This window comes from Equus asinus, chromosome 5 (genome assembly GCF_041296235.1).
Source record: "Equus asinus isolate D_3611 breed Donkey chromosome 5, EquAss-T2T_v2, whole genome shotgun sequence".
Taxonomy (NCBI): Eukaryota; Metazoa; Chordata; class Mammalia; order Perissodactyla; family Equidae; genus Equus; species Equus asinus.
This window is the reverse complement of record NC_091794.1, coordinates 43,483,025-43,502,207: the sequence shown is the minus strand read 5'-3', so window position 1 is coordinate 43,502,207 and position 19,183 is coordinate 43,483,025. Positions and strand designations below refer to the sequence as shown.

Below are 19,183 nucleotides of genomic sequence, written 5' to 3'. Positions count from 1 at the left end.
ACACGCCGCTGCCACAAAAGGAAGGGAGGAGCTTCACCTCATATACCAAACAGGTGAATTAGGTCAGTAAACACTAAAAAGTTAACTAAGCAAATACACCGAATAACTGCAGAAAGAATTTAATCCCTTGAAGTTTTCTCCCCTCTGATTTTATCTTTCATTGACTGGAACTCTGATTTGTGCTGATGACCAACTCCGTGGCCATACTAAGTAACGGTGCTACTGTATAACTTTCTGGTAGTTAAGTTATAAGGAAATTTAGGAATTAAAATAACATTTAGTAAACATGCCACACACTTACTGAAATTATAGATGGGTTACTTCCACATACAATATCCCGCTAGCTTCTAGTGCTTCAAGACAGGGGAGAGACTCCCAAAGCTTTGTGGCACAAGACATTTGTGAGCTAGTTAGGAGATCCATTCTAGCACCTATTGGGCAAACGTTCCACAGATATCATGACTGAGTCCAAACAAACACTACATTACGGCTAGGTTCTGTTTACCTCAGGGTCATTTGTTATGAACATCAATTATTTTACTATAAAGTCTTTATGAATTTTTGAGCTATAGGCTATATTGGGCTATTTGTTATCCAAAAGTTGGCAGAGCACCCTTCACAGAGAAAAGTTTTGGCACACCTTCATTCTATTTCTTTATAAATAATTACCATTTGCTACTGAATTATGTACATTTTAAAACACATAAAACCAACGTAAAAAACAAAGAGAAATTACTTATTTACAGTGCTACAATCTTGTCTGCAACATTCTAAATTCTTAACTTTTATGTCTTTTTAATCATGATGGTTTTATATCACTATTAACTAATATCTCAAGGTACAACTTACTCTTAGAGCAAGGCTCACCAGTACCAATTATGAATGTATGCCTATATGTCAAATATCTTTCTTGATAATCTCGCATTTTTTCAGCCACCTTCTAAAATTATTAGACCATGGCAGGTGCAAAGTTCATTCTAGGAGCTGAAGTCTCAGCTCCACCATTTTCTTGTTTCCTATTCTTATTCATGTTTCTTATATCCCGTTTGCTTGCAGAAATCTTTAAGTTATTAGTCTGTTTTGTGGGGTTTGGTTAAAACTAGATAATATAATCCATAAATCTACACAAACACAAGTAAATTTATGGCAGGAAGCTTAAATACATGGCAATTCCCAGAAACGGACGAATTAATGGGACTGCCACTGTTGCTTTGTGAACTCCCACTCTTCCCAATACCATTCTGTGCCATGTTACTTATACATGACTGACATCAGGGCCAAATGAGGGTACAAATTTGAACCCTGTATTAAGTATTAATAATGCTTAATTTTTTAAATCTAAAATGAACATAGGTAGACTAATAGGGCACTGCACCCCACTGGATACTTGTTTTCACTACTGGGGGTGTACATAACACAACACAAACACACACATGTCTAACTTTGGAAAATATTAAACCACTCCAGTTGCTAGTCTTTATTTTTCCTCTTCTCTCTGGTTCTCTTCTCTCTTCTGTGGTCAGTGAGTCCTTCTCTCATCACTCTCAGATGTCTCTAACCTCAGTTTTCTCTAATTATCTTTTCTCTACTTCTGTTTTCTTCACTCATTCATTTAGCTTTTCCTATTAGATGACAGCTCCTTAAGGGGATAGGCCACAATAGTGATTAAATAAATATTTAAGTGGTTTAATAAATATTTGACTCTAGGATTGGAAGGATGAATAAATCTGTGAAAAATAACGTGTCAAGAGGTATGCCCATTTGCACACACAATACAATCTGAAAAACTAGGCAATTTCTAAAAAAACGTATAAGCTGGGCCATATTTTGGTTTCTGTACTAGATGTTTTCCTAGTCAACTCATTTACCTGTGCCCTGGCCATTGGGCAGTGCATCTGTAAAGAATACCACACAGTTCTTCAGCTTATAGCGAACATCTGAATTTTAAAAGATATAATTATATATTCTACAAAAGAATTTCAAAAATCTCAGGTGTATTTAAGATAATCTGACAGAATGTATATTAAAACTATTTGTACTAAAGTAATTCAAGCTGTCCAAAAAACAAAAGCATGTTTTTTGACACCTGCCTTTGTAGTCTCCCTTGTTCAACATCCTCTACTCTTGCCACAGCCCATCCCCCTGCCTCTGTTCTCTGCACTCTTTGGCTGCCATGACACCACTCATTCCTCTGCCAGAAATATCCTTCTACTAAGGTTCTCTGACCACAAACCTAGCCCATCTCTTCTTTAAAGGTTCAGCCCAAATCCGCATCCTCCCTTAATTATTCACCCCATTATCTGAAGAGAGAAACAGGAGCCTCTGGTAGAATTATGTGCGCCATACTCTCTTACCATGCCTCCCCCAGCAGACTTCTCGTAACCAGGGACTGATTTGTTCACGTTGCTGTCCCACCACAGAACTAAGAACAGTGCCTTGAACATACAGTTCTTAAGATACATATGTTCATAAAATGTTATAACATCTGTATGTGTAGGAGGGATAGGCACACACATATTTGAAAATAAAACACACCAGAAACTGAATTACAGCACAAATAAATCACATTGATAAGGAAGAACTCAACAAATTTTTACTTCAAAAATATTTAGGAGAGCCTGACTACATCAATATTAATATATTAATATTATTAATCAGAAAGTGATTAATAAAGGTTGATTTTTACCACTAAAAACACTCAAGAGCATGTTATAAAATTAGCGTGAAACTATCAACTACTTTGTGTACTGCATAAACTAAACCTATTTTCTTTACTTCTTGTGATGAAATAAATGTTTGTTCGCTTTGGTTTTGTCTCCAAACAAAAAGTTTTGCTTTTTAGAATCTGTATTTCAGAACGTTTTACCTAAAATAAATGAAGTATTAATCTCAGAAAAGGCTTTCAGAATAGAAACAAACACTGATGACTCAGCAGACACCCAAAACCTACCACCTCCACTTAATTAAGAGGATTTTTTTTAAGATGCAAAAATCCTGTAAAACAGCACAACAGTGTATTTTGACTGATCTTCACAACTCCTACCCTGCGGTCTCTAGAAGTAAATTTATTTGGCTTGTAGCTCTCTTTGAAAAGCTAATGGATTATGGGCCCTTTCCCTAGGAAAAGGTGCAAACAAAATGAAAATTGCTTATAATTTAAAGTAGCAACATAATCTAATCTCAAACTTAGTGGCTAGTAACAACTTCAAGATACCTGGTATCCTTAAGAAACAGAAGTTACAAATGAATTTTTTAAATTTGGAGAATTTGGAAAAATCATCCCAAGAATTAATAAAAAAACATAACAATCCTACCATAATCAATCTGCTTAGAAAGATTTTTATTAAATGAACTTCTGGGCAAAAGAAAAGTCACAGATAAGGTCCAAAGCAAATTGCTTAGCACATGACTGAAACCACAATAAATGAACATTGATTACCTCCAACAGGAACAATTTAAAAAGAAATTTATTTGTAAATCAAGGAGTTTCAACTGAATATGATCCATTTCACAAAAGACGACTTAGCTGCCTTCTTCCACATGGCAATCTCTAATAACAAACTTTGCATTCAGCAAAGCCTCTAAAGCATTATATCCTGTGCTCCCCTACCCTAGTCTCATTTCCCAGGGAATCACACACACACACAATACTCTAGACAGCTGGAAGATGAGGTACGTGGAAAAGAGGAAAGAGCTGTAACAGAAGGACATCTTAAGGACACTGACCCCGAGATCAGACTCAAAAGCAGAGCAGTCAGACGAGACACAGCTTTGCCATCACTGGTTATGATTTCACTTCCCTGTATTACCTAAGTGACTTAGGGAAAACGGAATCAACAGTTGTATATTATGATCCCAATTTTATAAAAATAAGATATACTCAAGACCACAAGCCCACATAAAGAATAATTTAAATATTCCCTGGTGTCTAATCATCCTATTATTACCTTAGTTGAGTTAGTTTCATTGATAGCATCATATGCGGTTGAATTTTTATATTAAATTTATACCAAAAAAACTATTGTGCAAGAATAAGACAAAAAGCTATCCAGTACCCCGAAATTTGCCGGTCAGAGAGTAAGCAATGCAATAAAAAACAATAAAATCCACAAACTCTTTTATACTAAGCCATAGAATTTTTAAAATTAAAGTTAGGTTTGGGTAGTTTCAAGTGCTATTAAAAGTCAAATTTATTTTTTAGGCACAAACATCTCTATCCATGCAAAGTTTCACTAACTTTCAGTGACAGAACTTGAACACGAGAAAAGGCTTACACTCAAACTTTAGTTGTAATACTAGAAAGATGATATAAAAACATATGGATACATATATATTACTGTCAGTCACTTTTTTAAAAAAAGAAAGTCCATCAAGAAAGTGTAACTAGAACTAATTTCTTTTTCTCTTCCAAAACACTGTTACTAAATTAATGGTGCAACTTACAATTTATGATGCCTAAGAAACATGACAGATCTGACATTGTTTTCTTCTTAACACAAAGCTGATACCAGCTATAGCTTTTTTTTCTTTAAGTAGTTTGGGAGGAAGAAAAAAGTAGAAGGGTGACAGGATGCAGTAGGCATAACGTAAGGATCTAAGAAATAACAGTATAAAAAAAAAATCAAACTTTGCCTACTTCAAATTTGCCTAAGATCACACAGGCAGGTATCTTGCTACTTAACAAATTAGAAGAAAAAACGGACACAATTCTTTGATCTTACTAGGTTTCTCACTCTTCCCAAGGGTAGAATATTTAATACAAGATACTAAGAATTTGAATAGCTAATTAGGCTAGGGCAACACAAAATCCATTCTGCTGAAAAATACATTCCCAGCAGAAACGACAACAGCTCTGCCAGGGATGGTGGGTCATTGATTAACTCTGTCCTACAGAAACACCTTTCCAGATTCTCACCTGTGACACAGGGGGGTCCCTCACCCAGATTTAATTGGTCTAGAGTAGAATGTACACAGCAGTTGCATTTAGAAGCACCCCCAGGTGATTCCAGTGGGGGTTGAAACCCACTAGACTATGTGGCAGGAAATGGCAGGATGGGGAATTTTACCAGATTCTAATTGTTAATCTGTTGGTGTGGGTGGAGGCACAGAGGGATCACTTCTTTGAAATATTAGCATTGAAAAGTGAGTGGTTCTCAGAACTAGAACAGGAAACGTACTATATCGAGCAAATTACAAGTTATTAATTTGATTTTAAGATTAACAATAAGAAACAAAAGATACAACTCAACCCCTCTGTCCAAAAATGAATTAGAAAAGAAGGACAGCAATAATGAGGACACTTTAGACAGAAAGAGACGCAGGAAGACCACAAAACAGAGGAGTTACCATTAAAAAAAAAGCACAAAGGAGCAGTGCTGATACCTACGTCTAGATAAAGAGATACATAAAGACCAATGAGACTCAGCTATGTGTGACAAAATTATTAGTAGGTAGAAGTTATAGAAAGGTACTTTTTCTGCTCAATATAGTGGAAAATTGTCACACAAATCAATGGAAATGTTCAAACAAAACCTAGATCTATCACTCAGCAAGGAAGTGATTATAGTGAGATATGACATGGGGTTGTATGTGCGCCCTGTCCAATTTTTTCCAACTCGGCATTCAAGTGTGCTGCCAGGGCCACCAGCAGCCTCTGTGGCACCTTTATGCAAATTAGACTCCAGCAGGACAACTTGGAAAAATAGAGAAGCCATATTACAGCACAAGGGTTAAGAGCCTGAACTGTGGAGCCACACAGCTCAGACTTGACCCCCAGGCTCTGAAACTGAGTATGCCAGACGAGCTAAGACAAGTTACTTAACTTCTCAGGGACTTAGTTTTCTCATCTGTAAAAGAAATGGTTACGAGAGTTGAATAACTTAATATTGATAAAGTGCTAAACAGTGCCTGGCATAGGATTCAGTCATTTTTAAATAACAGATGTAAGTAAAATGAGCCCTTTCCTCTGAGAAGACACAGTCCCATACCAGGGAAATGGCTTGGCTGACAGAATGCAGTGTGGATGGCAGTGCTCACCGGTCCCCATGGCTGTGCACTTCTGTGCAGAACAGACTGCCTGCTCACACCCTGCTGTGCTGTGACTATGGCTGTGGAGCCCAGTGATACTACGTCTCTTGTGAGGTAACATAACACCACTAGTACTCAAAAAAACATTTAAGCGTTGATAAAACTTTTAAATTACAACATATTTGGAGTGTGCTTGAACATGGCAGTTGTCCTGACTAGTGGGACCCGACAGAGGGCCAATGAACACACCTGACCAGTGCAACAACACAGTGATGATGAACACACCTAACCAGTGTGACAACAAAGAGTGACAGTAAACACACCTGATTAATGTGACCAGAGTGATAATGAACATATCTGACATCTGACCAGTGTGAGCACAGTGATGATGAACACACCTGACCAGTGTGAAGACAAAGACTGACGATGGACACACCCAACACTCACTGAAGCGGAAGGCTCAATCACACTTCCAAACTGTCTTCAATTTTCACTTTGTAATGGAAAAGGAGAAGCTTCTTAATGTGTTTTTTTTTAATTAAGAACATGCCAGCAGATAATTACTAAAATGAAAATTGTCATTCTGAAGTAGTTTAGACAGAAAGAGAAAAAATATATTTACATTAAATTAGGTGGGTTAGGTTCAGAATTTTAAAATGTTATCTTTCTATCTACTACTGAAGTCTTCGAAAGAAGCACTTGTGTGTGTCTTTACTAATAGCATTTCCTTACAGATATTCACAGGAAAAAACTTAAAAACTGGTTGCTTTGACTCTATATTTTTAAAATTGGTATAACCAACGTATAACAAATACGTTGCCTTCACAGTAAGTTAAAACAAATTTCTCATTTAACTACTATATTTCTATCAAGATGGCTGTCAGAAATACACTCCTTTAAGAAATCAAGCCTATCCTGTCTTTTACCTAATTCATTCTAAGTATATGATAAAATAAATGATATATTCATAATTCCAGAAAGGGCCAAATTCTCATCCGATTTGACAAACTGTTTTCAATTTAACTTTATTTTAATGTTTGATGTATGTATGTATGTATGTATGTATGTATGTACGTATGCGAGGAAGATTGTCCCTGAGCTAACATTCGTGCCAATCTTCCCCTATTTCTTGTATGTGGGATGCCGCCACAGCATGGCTTGATGAGTGGTGCATAGGTCCACGCCCAAGATCTGAATCCATGAACCCCGGGCGGCCGAAGCAGAGTGTGTGAACTCAACCATTATGCCACCAGGCCAGCCCCTCAAATTTAAAATGGAATACTTAAACCACCAAATACAAGCTATGTTGTCTGTCTGATCCACTCAGGACACACAAACACAGGAATAGGGACACATGCACACGTGTGCACAGACTCTCTCCAGGGTCATGAAAAGAAAGACAACCACCTTTCTTAAGTAATTCAATTTATTAACTTCCGTACAAAACACTACTCTCACTGCTCACCATCCAAATTATAACAAAGCACTGACTGAGACTATACAAACACTACAATTACTTCATCTTACTTTTCAGCTACTGCTATGCAATGGTCTATGAGCTGGCAAACTATGGCCAGAAAGTAAATACTTTTGGTTTTGCAGGGCACACGATCTGCCACAACTAATCAACTCTGCTATTACAGTGCAAAGCAGCCACACAGAATACATAAATGAATGGTATTACTGCTTCCAATAAAACTTTATTACACACACCAAAAAAGGGGGGAAACAGCCAATACTTTGTTGACCATGAAGTAATTCCCAAGACCACCCAAAATTCTACTGATCCAGGATGGAACGGAAAGCTTTTAAGTTAAATAAGGTAAAGATACCAAAAAAAAAATCAAAGTAACAGACCAAGTGAAAAACATTATTCAAGCATTCTCCACTAAAACAATATAACCACTCCATGAGAAGGAAATTTTCTTCCTAAGTCCTTCAAACCTATTATCTTATGTGGCACCATATAGAATAATGAAGTTTGATCAGAAAAGTGAGAGTATTAAACTGTATTTCTCTGCCATCTTCAGACACTTAGAAGACAGTGGAGGCAGAATGCAAACAACAAAGGATTTCTACTCTTTCTGTTTAAAAACTCAGCTCTGTCTCATCATACCCACATAACCCTGAGCACATCCCCGTCTGTAAAATGAGGCTACGAGCTGCTACTACTACACACTGCAGAGAGGGCTCAGCGCTAGACAGCTGGCCAACAAGGATGAACCCAGTCTGGCTTATTCTAAAAAAAAGGGAAAAAAAACCAACTATGATTTAAAAACAAGAGAGCACCAATCCTATTAAATCTCTAAAGATGGTTTGCACAGAATTAATACTAATAAATATCAGCTAAGTATAACTGATATTTATATAGCTTAAAAAGGTACAAAAGGGTTAAGAATAGTATAGTGTAAAAGATAAAAAATTCAGGTTCTAAGCAAAAAAACTGTTTATGACTTACCATGAGATTATAAGAACAGCAATGGGACTTATTAAAAAAATCAAAACAGACAAACAACAAAGAAAGAGAACGATGAAGGCACAGAAATAGCAGAGCAGTCCTGGAAATGAACCCTCTTGGCCAGGGCAAATGGAAGCAAGAAAAACGTTGGCCTTAAGTTTTGTCAGTACTAGCTAATGTTCACCAAGTAGTGAGTGAGAAGAAATGGGAGTTATTACGCATACTTTGAGAGAAAATGAGTTTGTATTTCAGCTTTCTGACATGGTTAATGACAACTGGACACCAAAAATCACTTCTATAATGTGAACTAAAATGTTACTGAAAAACATGTTTTCACATTTTCTAACAATCATAATCCACAAAAAAATCTGGGAAAGAAACAAAGTAAACTGTGTATTTGTAATTATTTTCTAAAACAAGTTTATAAAACTGTCTATACACAGAATTACATTTAAAACAAAAGGTCAACTTTCTTATCTTTCCCCAGTTCTCTAATATCAAAGTAACCAAAGATTCCATCAACCACAAAGGACCTAGATGCCATACTGAACTCTCTCCAGTGATGCAACAGTTACTCAAGAAAATACAAACCATGAAGAAAGCCAGATTCTCCTTCAAGAGACTAGGAAGAAATGTAATTTAAAGCCTTTGTTTATCTCTAAGCCAAGTTAAATGGTAGGGTTGTTTGTTTTGGGGGATTTTTTCTTACTGACTGTAAGAGTTATCCTGCAATAGACGACAGAACTGTGGGGAGAAAGGAAAGGGAAAAAGAGAGGGAGAGGGGAAAAAGAGGAAGAAAAGATTTATTAACCTCTCTACCAGACATTGTTAATACTAAAAGTTAGCCCTTTAGCAACAATGGAACAAAACTTACTAAAATACATCCGTAAGTAAAGATCCTTGCCCTCAGTTTAAATTCCCGTGGAATTTAGAATTAAGTGTTATGTAGAAGGTGATAAGTGCCATGAAAACAAAAGTCCACCTAGGGTGAGGGGACTCAGGAGTTTTGGGGGAAGGGAGGAGGTGGTACCCCCAGGTTGCAGTAGTAAGTAGGATGGTCAGAACTGGTTTGTATTTCCAACAAGAGTTGGCAAGACACTCAGGAAGCTATTGCATGTTCTATGTTCCGTATGCAGGCAATCATGTATGAAGACGTGCCTTAACTTGGTGTTGTCAGCACTGGAAGCATACCTAGAACATCCATATTCACAAACTCTAATTTTTTCTTGCCAATATCTCCTGTGTATTATGAAGCCATAATTCCTAGGATAGATACTAGGCATTATCAATGACAGGTTACTTTAAATACTTAGCATTATAATATTATGGAGGCCATCATAAAAGTTATAAATGTAAAAGAAAATATCTTAAATAAGAGAAACTTTCATAACTGTTGTCCAGAGGCTGTTCAAATTATTTTCATACAAGCATTCTTACAAAGTTAACATCAAAGAGCTTTGAACTTTTTCAAGACACTGAGTACTGGAAAATAGAAAAATGCCACTGAAATGGAATGTCTGGTCACTTAAGTCCTACTACAGTTTAGACAGCAGACTCAGTTTTTAAATATCCAGCAAATGCTTACATTGCACCTAGTACTACATACTTTTCCCTACCATCACTACCTTAAAATTCCTAACTAGGTGACAACAACAACACACAAATGTGGACACAGACGAAGACTTCTTCATTTTCCCCCATTGTGCTCAATATTCTTCAAGAGAGAAAAAATAAAGAGGAGACAATAAGACTAGTTTGTGAAAATGCACAAAGCTAGAACTATAAAAGACTAGCTGAACTTTTTTCAATACCTTCAACTGTAAACTGGAAAAAAAAATAAGAGTGTCTCTATAGCTTGTGGCTACTATCATACCTAAAACAGAATCTGGATTCCAGTGAATACTAAATGAGAGCAGGGAAGAGGGGAAGAATTTGTGGAGATAGGGAAGCGGCAACAAAAGCTTGCCTTTTCCTCATAAGAAGGGAAATAGGCCAGAAATTATTTAAAGAATACTTCTAGGTAACCATCTTTCCCACAAAGAGGATGAAAATCTGTCATGTGTGGTTGTTCACTGGCCTCTTGATCTCAAGTCAGGGCTAATCAATCAGATGAAAAGAACTCGGATGACTCAGACTCAACTAGACAGACACAAAACCTAAGTAGGCCACACCTGAAACCTGTTTACTCAGAAGGATCTAGAACAGGAAAGGCTATCAGGGGATTATCAAGCCAGACATGTCAGCAGAATATGCAAGTCAGGAGTTACTATCTTTGTACCTCTCCCTCCTACCACCACCAAGTAACTGCTCTAGTACAAGGGGGCAAGAATTCACAGACGGGATGGAAGCTACGATGGCTTAGAAACCCCAAGATCCACAGAGGAACCAATACCATCTTATAAGAATCTCATAGGCATAGCTGCCAGGGGACCCAATCCATCAAGGGACATGCCCAGTCAGAAGAATGCACCACAGCTTCCGACCAGGTACTCACTCCCACTCCAGACGCAGTTCACAAATCAGGGACCACTTTGCTATGCCCCATGTTGACCAGTAATATTGCTGACATTCCACCTTTACGTTTCAAATTAAACAAGGTCATTTATCAGTAGAAGGAGAAAAGGTTTGGTGAACCCTTTCCTCACAAGGCACCTGCGTCCTCATCTCTACTCTGCCTCTAGGGTGTCAGTGGTCCTGGGCCTAGAACTTAAGCCTCTGTGGGACTGATTCACTTCCTATAAGCAAGAACTGGGTTTGACTAGGTTGACCTCCGAAATCCTTTGAAGTCTTTTAAAAAATAAGAACTAGGCTCACAGAAAACCAGGCCCTCAAAGGAAAGAAGAAAATATCTCCTGACTTCTGAGAATTAAGGCAGCACAGACATAAAACCAAACAAACTAAAAGATATATTACCAATAGCATAGAAAACCTGTTTTGATGATATGAAGGTTAAACATAGTTAAAGAAAAGCAGTGTAGTTCATAAAGAAATTGAGACCCAGAGGTTAAATATTCTTACTACAGTAACAAACGAACATTAAACTCTGTATTGCTTGTACACTCAGTATCATTTAAATCTCATAACAAGCTTGTACAGTAGGTATTATTGTCTGTTTCAAAAACAAGTTAACTGAGGCTCGAAGAAGTTCCTAGACCAAGATTTATAGACGATAAGAGGCAGAGTAACTGTTCTTCAGATGCCAGGTGAAATTCTTAACCACTTTCCTCCTCCAGGTCTACTGAATATCTTCGCAAAGCCTTTGTTTCCAAAGAGTTTTTGTTTTTTGTTGTTTTTTTTGGTGAGGAAGATTGGCCCTAACTTCCATTGCTGATCTTTCTCTTGTTGCTTGACAAAGACTATCCCTGAGCTAACATCCATGCCAATCTTCCTCTAATTTGTATGTGGGATGCCTCCACAGCACAGCTGATGAGCCGTGCATAGGTCAGTGCCCAGGATCCAAACCTACATACCAGATCCAGGGCAAACCCTGGGCTGCCAAAGTGGTGTACCCGAACTTAACCAAAGAGTTTTCTTATTCCAACATGGCAAAGAATTTTTAATGAAGAACCACATATTTAGGAGAAAGAGATCTATATCCACGTTCTCTTATTGCCACAAGTAGGATGGAGTCAGTACCATAAGGATCATGGGCACCCACCAGAGGACAGTGTAAGTCCACCAACCAATAAAGACAACTTTTCTGCCATCCACCACTACCCAGTTTCCAAATACTTTTGACCTAGGGTATTTCATACAACTGACTAGTTCTTGAAATATTATGTGGATTTAATTGTTAAAAAACCAATACATACAGAAATCAGGGACTTCATTTGAGGAGAGTTAGGTTAAATTTATTTAATTTACATAATAAGTATTCTTAAGAGAGCACAGAATTTTAAAATTCTTTTACTTTTGAAAGTTACCAAAAAGTCCTGGAAGGCACAAAAGCCCTATAGCCATTTCTGTAGCAAATACTGTGTTGCTTATGGCTAAATATTCATTACCCAAGTCAGAAGCCTGAAGTCACCTGACTCTTCCCCGTCCCCTTTGTTGGCCCTATCCAATCACTAAGTTTTGATGACTCTTCCTCCTAAATATCTCTAGGCTGCTTTGAATCCTAATGTCTACACTGCTCAATCTCCTCCCCTTGTAACTTTGATGGAGTCTAAAGCCCAAATTATTTTTAATAGGCATGCATCCCAAAATTTCTAATTGCATGGTACTTGATTATCTAAAAATTCAGCTTTTTTTTTTCTTTTAATTTTCAAGTGAGGGACGCAATAGTGGGTTCCTTTGTTGGGTCACTGCTTAATTAGCTGCTCATTTACATAACAACTATTAGTTGTCTTCAGCTTCCAGACTAACATAATCCCAATTCTGTTCAAAGCAGCAACAGGTCCAGATAAATACTAATACTCACCTTCTCAGCCTGTCCTGCAGCTAGAGGTAGCCATGCGAAACAATCTGGCTAATAAGCAGAAATAGTGGGGAGGGGGCAGCCATCACCGCACGGGAGCAAACTGGGGAAGCTTTTGCTTTCCTGAAAATAGAGAAGAGATGCAGGACTTCCTCCTACTTAAACATGATGCCTCCAGCAGCAGTAGCCATTTTTCAATTGAGGCAATGAGCCTGATGGAATTCCACACACTAATGACGAGAGAATAAAAAAAATACAGAGCCACTTTCTGCCTCTCAATTTGTTTTATTTGTTCCAAATAGTGTTTTCAGTTACTTGAAACCAACTGGACATCGTTCTCCCAGTAGATGTCCTCAAAGCATTTCAAACTCACTATATATAAACTTAATTTATCTCCCATCCCAAACTTGTTCCTCCTCCTATACTCTCTCCCTCTGTGTGTGGCTCCATCCTCCCAGTCACCCAAGCTAGAAATAGGGCTCTTTCTCCTCCCACATCTCCTACAGCTAATCAATCGCCAAACGTCATTACTCTCTATCTCTAGGGTGTTACTTCACAAGTATGTGTTAAATTCCCCCAATCCCTCATATTTTCATGACTTGGATACACTATGTCCTCTGGCTAAATTTTACATCACCTACATCCCACCTATGTTCTACCGCCATTGTGGTATTGTATATGCCTGTCTCCCTTCACTAGAGTATCTTGACGTATGCCTCATTCAGCTTTATAACTCTAGATGCCTAGAACAAAGCAGGCAATCACAGCAAAAATGCATCCCTCTCACAAAAGGGCTACTGGTAAAATGAAGACCTTATCTGCACAGGCAGGATAAAAATCAATGACAATAAAATTGTTGTGTTATTTTTCACTGCCTCACAAAATCAATGTCAGGAAGAACGAAGACAAGTGTTAATCTAAGGCAAGCCATATCTGAAATTCAGAATACTCTAAGTATAATTTTTGTTCCAAAGGTACAGAATAAGACCTAGGAACAATCATTTAACAATCACATTCAGCTCTGAAATATTGCACTACCCAAACACCTTATCATAGCTCACTATCACATCTTGGGAAAACATTTTAAAAGCATTTTAGTGCAGTGATACTGTTTAAAATGCACAAGCAAATTTAAAAACATAAAAGTTGCTCTTAAAAAGCATTTCCTAAATTTTGCTCTTTGGGGTATGTTGTTTGACTTTGATCCCGTTGATTACATTAGGCCAGAGCAGAGGAACTGGGAAGGCAAAAGAGAACCGCATAAAGAGAAAGTACCAAGAGCCTGAAGTTAGTTCATTGAGAAAGGTTTAAGGTTTGCTATTTTTCCCAATCGTTCTTCAGACAAAAACTGGACAGACTACTGCAAGAAATTAGCTTACAATAGGCAGGGACTCCTTTCATCATCAGTTTCTGACCCCAAGGTCCTAGAAAGACAGAAAAGAAAGAAAAATGTGCTCTGTTGGCATTCTAACACTGGAGGAAATAACAGCTAAAGAATATGGACGACCCTTGCACATCTGCTCTAATGAAGCTCTCTATGCATTGTCAAATCTCCCACGTTCACTGGGGCTGCTGTGAAATTACATCCCTATCTCATACCTCCTGTCACTTTTATTTCTTGCTTTCACCTCTCCTAATAATCTGAATATTTTATGTCCTGTTCTCTTCTAACCACACTAAATTCCCTACTCCTTCCCACATTCATCTAACAATCCTATGCCAAGCCATTTCATTTGTAAACCTCACAAAATACAACTGCCAAAAACAAATGTCTAGTTCTTTATACTTATTCCATTATATTGGTGCACAATAAATATTTATGATGCTTTCTATTCCACAGCTTCATCTATTCTTTCCTGAATTCTAGGAATTAAGGTAGAAGAAACTATACATAGAACTAGAACAGAAGTAACCGCAAGAATACTGTGACTCTCCCACTTACTGAGCATGAGCCCTTAGGCTTGCTATTTAACCTCTCTCAACCTGTGTCTCCTCATCTGTAAAATAAGGATTTTAACACCATCTACCCACAGAGGGGACTTATGAGAACTAAATAAGATGATGCATACCAAGCAGTACCTGAGACATAAAAAGCACTTAATTCATGGTAGCCATTGTTGTCTTACTAGAATTTGTGTGTGATGGAACACACTGAGCTGTTCTTTAATATAACCACAGATTTAAAGAAAGAAACTGTCAATCAGTACACCCAGTCTAAATGTCTAGAATGCTTTAGTTTTTGTTTTCATGAATGTGAGGCATAGATTACAAAACCAAAAATGTACCTTTGTTTTAAACAGACTGCTGCTATTGGCATTCCAAAAGTAGGGTATCGTTTCTGGATTAAATATTGGATATAAAATAAGAGGAAAAAAAGAGGATTACTGGACAAGGAAGCAGGAGTGGGTCATGATTTTGGCCTTTAAGAAATAATACCTATTTTTAATTAACATCACAACCAATCGTCTATAACGAGTACAGGATTAATCAGAAGTCCATGTTTTAAAGAAACATCAGTCTAGTATTATTCCTGTTCTCTGGCTTCCAAATAGTAGCTAAGAAGCAAAGAAAGGAAACTATTGCCTAAAACAGCAACACTGAATTCCTGGGAAGGATACTTCAGTGATAGCAAATAATGAGTAAATTTAATAAGGCTTCCATTAAGCATTCTCCATAATTATAAAGCATTTAAAAATAGTACATTAATTTTAGCTTTGAATGTCACGTAGATTACTATCTGTGTGGTCTGAAATTATTTTCCTTCTAGATATAACATCAAAATAATTTTAAAATGTTAATAGGAAATAACTTGCAGTTTCCCCTTCCAGGAAGTTCCTTACAGGCGGTGTAGGCTCTCAGTTCTCCCTGTTTGTTACCCTGGACAATTTAATGTGCTCTATAAATTCTAGTAATATGCATCCTCTCTAGTGAAGTAATAAAGATGTTAACAGTTTGATTCAGACTAACTTCAAATTCCACTAGTACAGTGGCTAATTTTCTAATTTGAAAGAAGTCGGCAAATCCCACTTGGAATTTTAATAAATTCCACTTTATTTCCATGTCATTGATTGGGAGAAATATAAAGTAAAATTGGCTATTTCATTCAAAGGGCAGAGAAGCAGTGTTGAAGAGCAGAATGAGTTCAATATAAGGTGAATGTCAATCAAGAACCACTGAACATTCTGACCCCATCAATTTGCTATTTTTCACACTGTGAAAGGTAGTAAGCGGTTAAAAACCATGAGTCTGGGGCCAATGGCCTTTTATACAGCTCTTAATGGTATATAAATTTTGACATTTTTTTTTCCCTTTTCCTTGCTTATCCTCACTGTTCTCTACCAGAAATTCAGGGCACAGTTGTAGAATGCTAAAGTGATGACTACTATTAAACCATATTCTAAGAAACTGGTTCCTTCCATTCCAGGCCAATACAGAAGGTCTGTTCTTTCAAAATCACTTGACCTCTTCGAACTCTCTCAAGTGTTCTTGAACATTCATCCATTCAGAGACTATATAAGGACCATGGACTTTACATTGTAAAGGGGGAAAGAACAGTCTAGTTATAACCATAATACACATGCAAAAATAAACTTCTAGAATTGCTTCTAACTCCAGGTCCCCAAGGAATCCTCTAAATGGAGAATGACTTGGCAAAGGCTGGATCTCCTTAAAGTCCAACTCTACTCAGATACGTATTCCTAGACTGAGGTTAAGTCTACGAGGAGGACAGAGGGAAATAGAAGACTTTTGTTCAAAGTACAACTAGAATGACACTACTGGTAATATGACTTGTTGCTGTGAAATAACAGGAAAAATACATATTTGTCTCTGACCCCAGTTCCCAGCAAAGAGCTCCTAAAACTCTTGTGATTCCTAATGATAAGAGCACTAGGGACATCTTTTGTTCTAATATTTGGTCTTTGACCCTAGTTTTTGACACTGAGTTCCTAAATTCCTTGGAATTTGCTGGGTGATAGGAGTGTCTTTTGCTCTGAGGCGACTCTTGGTGAGCGCTCCTCGATACCTTCAGGATGGCGACTGGTCACTAAAAAGACCAAGCCATGATCAGCAGCTGGAAACTTTATACTCCACCCCACTCCATCCTTCCAGAAGGGGAGAGGGGCTGGTGACTGAGTTAATGACTGATCAGCTTAACATGATGAAGCCTCAATAAAAATCTCAAAACTATAGGATTCAGAGAGCTTCCAGACGGCTGAACACATGAAGGTACTGGGAGGGTGGCGTACTGGCTAGGGCATGGAAGTGCTTCACCCCTTCCCCACCCATACCTTGCCAGATGCATCTCTTCTATCTGAATGTTCATCTGTATTCTCTGTCATATCCTTTTATAATAGACCGGTAAATTTAAGTAAGTGGGATGCCAAGTTCTGTGAGCCATTCTAGCAAATTACTGAACTCAAGGAGGAGGTTGTGGGAATTCCAATTTATAGCCAGTCAGTCAGAAGTGACAACCTGGGCCTTATAATTGGCATCTGAAGTGGAGGCAGTCTTGTGGGACTGACCCCTTAACTTGTGGGATCTGATGCTAACTCCAGTTAGATAGTGTTACAAGGGAACTGAATTGTAGGACACTCAACTGGTATTGCAGAGAATTACTTGGTGTGGGAAAAACTACCACACATCCGGGGATCAGAAGTACTGTGTGCATGTGAGTAAGGGAAAACACAGGAATGTTTTTCCTAGACGGTTCTCAATATTTCTTCTGTCCAACAAACCTCTTATTGCATTCCCATGTTTTCTTTATGTTCATCTACAACCATTTTCTCTGCCCAGGCATTATTCAAAGAACACATATTTCACCAAGACATTATCAAGGACATTTCATTCAAAAGTTGAAAGGGAAGACATTAATTGTGTCTAAAGCTAATAGTTCAAGAAAGACATTAATGTATGATGGTAACCACCAAAAGAACCAAAACACAAGTTCTTAACAATGCTGTCTCCTGAGGATAGGACTAGTAAAGAAGCCCCACTTCTTTCATTTTATTATATGCATTCATTACTTACATGGTTAAAAAAAAAAAAGTACTGAAATTTCTGATTTTCCAGGTCCCCCAGGGCCAGGACATAAACTTTCTCTACACAGATTACAAATATTAACTACACATGACTTTTGCATACCCCCATCACTGGGTATCTTTGGTAATTTAACAAGATTTAATATAACTTTTAAGTAGAAATTTTTAAGTATGAGATTATAACAAATAAGATTTAAATTTTAGATAATCACTGACATAAAATAAACTTTAAAATGGCTGGCTTTAATCTGTTAGAGGATGTTAAGTTCCTTTCCAATTAAGGCTAAAAATATGGCCATGGTATTTTTATCCAAAAACATGATTAAGGTTCCCAGACAAAATTAAAATGTGACTTGTCATATTCACTCTTTCACTGATCAAAGCAAAGTCCATAAGAACAGGGAGTAAGGCGAAAGACTTTAGGAAAACTTCAAAAGAATCCATTTGTGAATTCTTATTTATTAGGGATAACTGCATGCTATGATGTGTAATAGCATATTTCTTCACTCATTTGATTACTATTTATTGAGTACCTACTATATGCCACGCATCGTTTCAGATGCTAAGGACAGAGCAGTAAAGACAGCTCCTTGAAGTTTAATATGAGGACAAACAAAACAAGTACATTATAATATATAGAGACTGTCTTGTCTCCATTTCTCAACCTAACTTTTATCAAATCAAGGAACACACATATTTTAGCACTCTAACCATTCAGTTTCACTGACTGCAAACACCAGAAAACAACTCCAGAAAATGAAATTTACTGAAAGCATGAGCTCAGAAAAACCTACTGGATATGAAAGAATCACAGCAGTTCTAGGGATCAAGAATATCCCCACGCTACCCAATTAAGTGCCGGGAACCTGTTTCAACAATTCATGGTCAAACATGGTCCCATCTCTCGTCTATCTCCAATGAATAGCGAGATTCATAACAACAGAACCTCCATTGATGTTATTTATAGATAGGTAACTAAGTAGATGTAAATGACCGGTGAAAGGAAGGTTATCAATCCTGAGGCAGAGAGCTGTACTGAGAATAGTTATTCGTACACTGTCTTTCTTTCTTTACTGCCACGTGACAGGATTGTTGAAATTTGTTATGAATAGACAATGGTCATTCAGAGCACTGTGATATGCTGCTGGTCTAGATCCCGGCCAGGCAGCAGCACTGGCTACCTATTTTGCAGATTGTTTTATTTATATTCCACAACCATTTATTGTTCTTCCAAGATCAACT

General features: G+C 37.5%; 1 protein-coding gene across 10 annotated transcripts in view; it reads right to left on the bottom strand.

Annotated features, from left to right (window-relative positions):
- The window catches only part of TBL1XR1 (TBL1X/Y related 1), a 166,516-nt gene that overhangs the window by 86,343 nt on the left and 60,990 nt on the right, over positions 1 to 19,183 (bottom strand). The window lies entirely within an intron of this gene.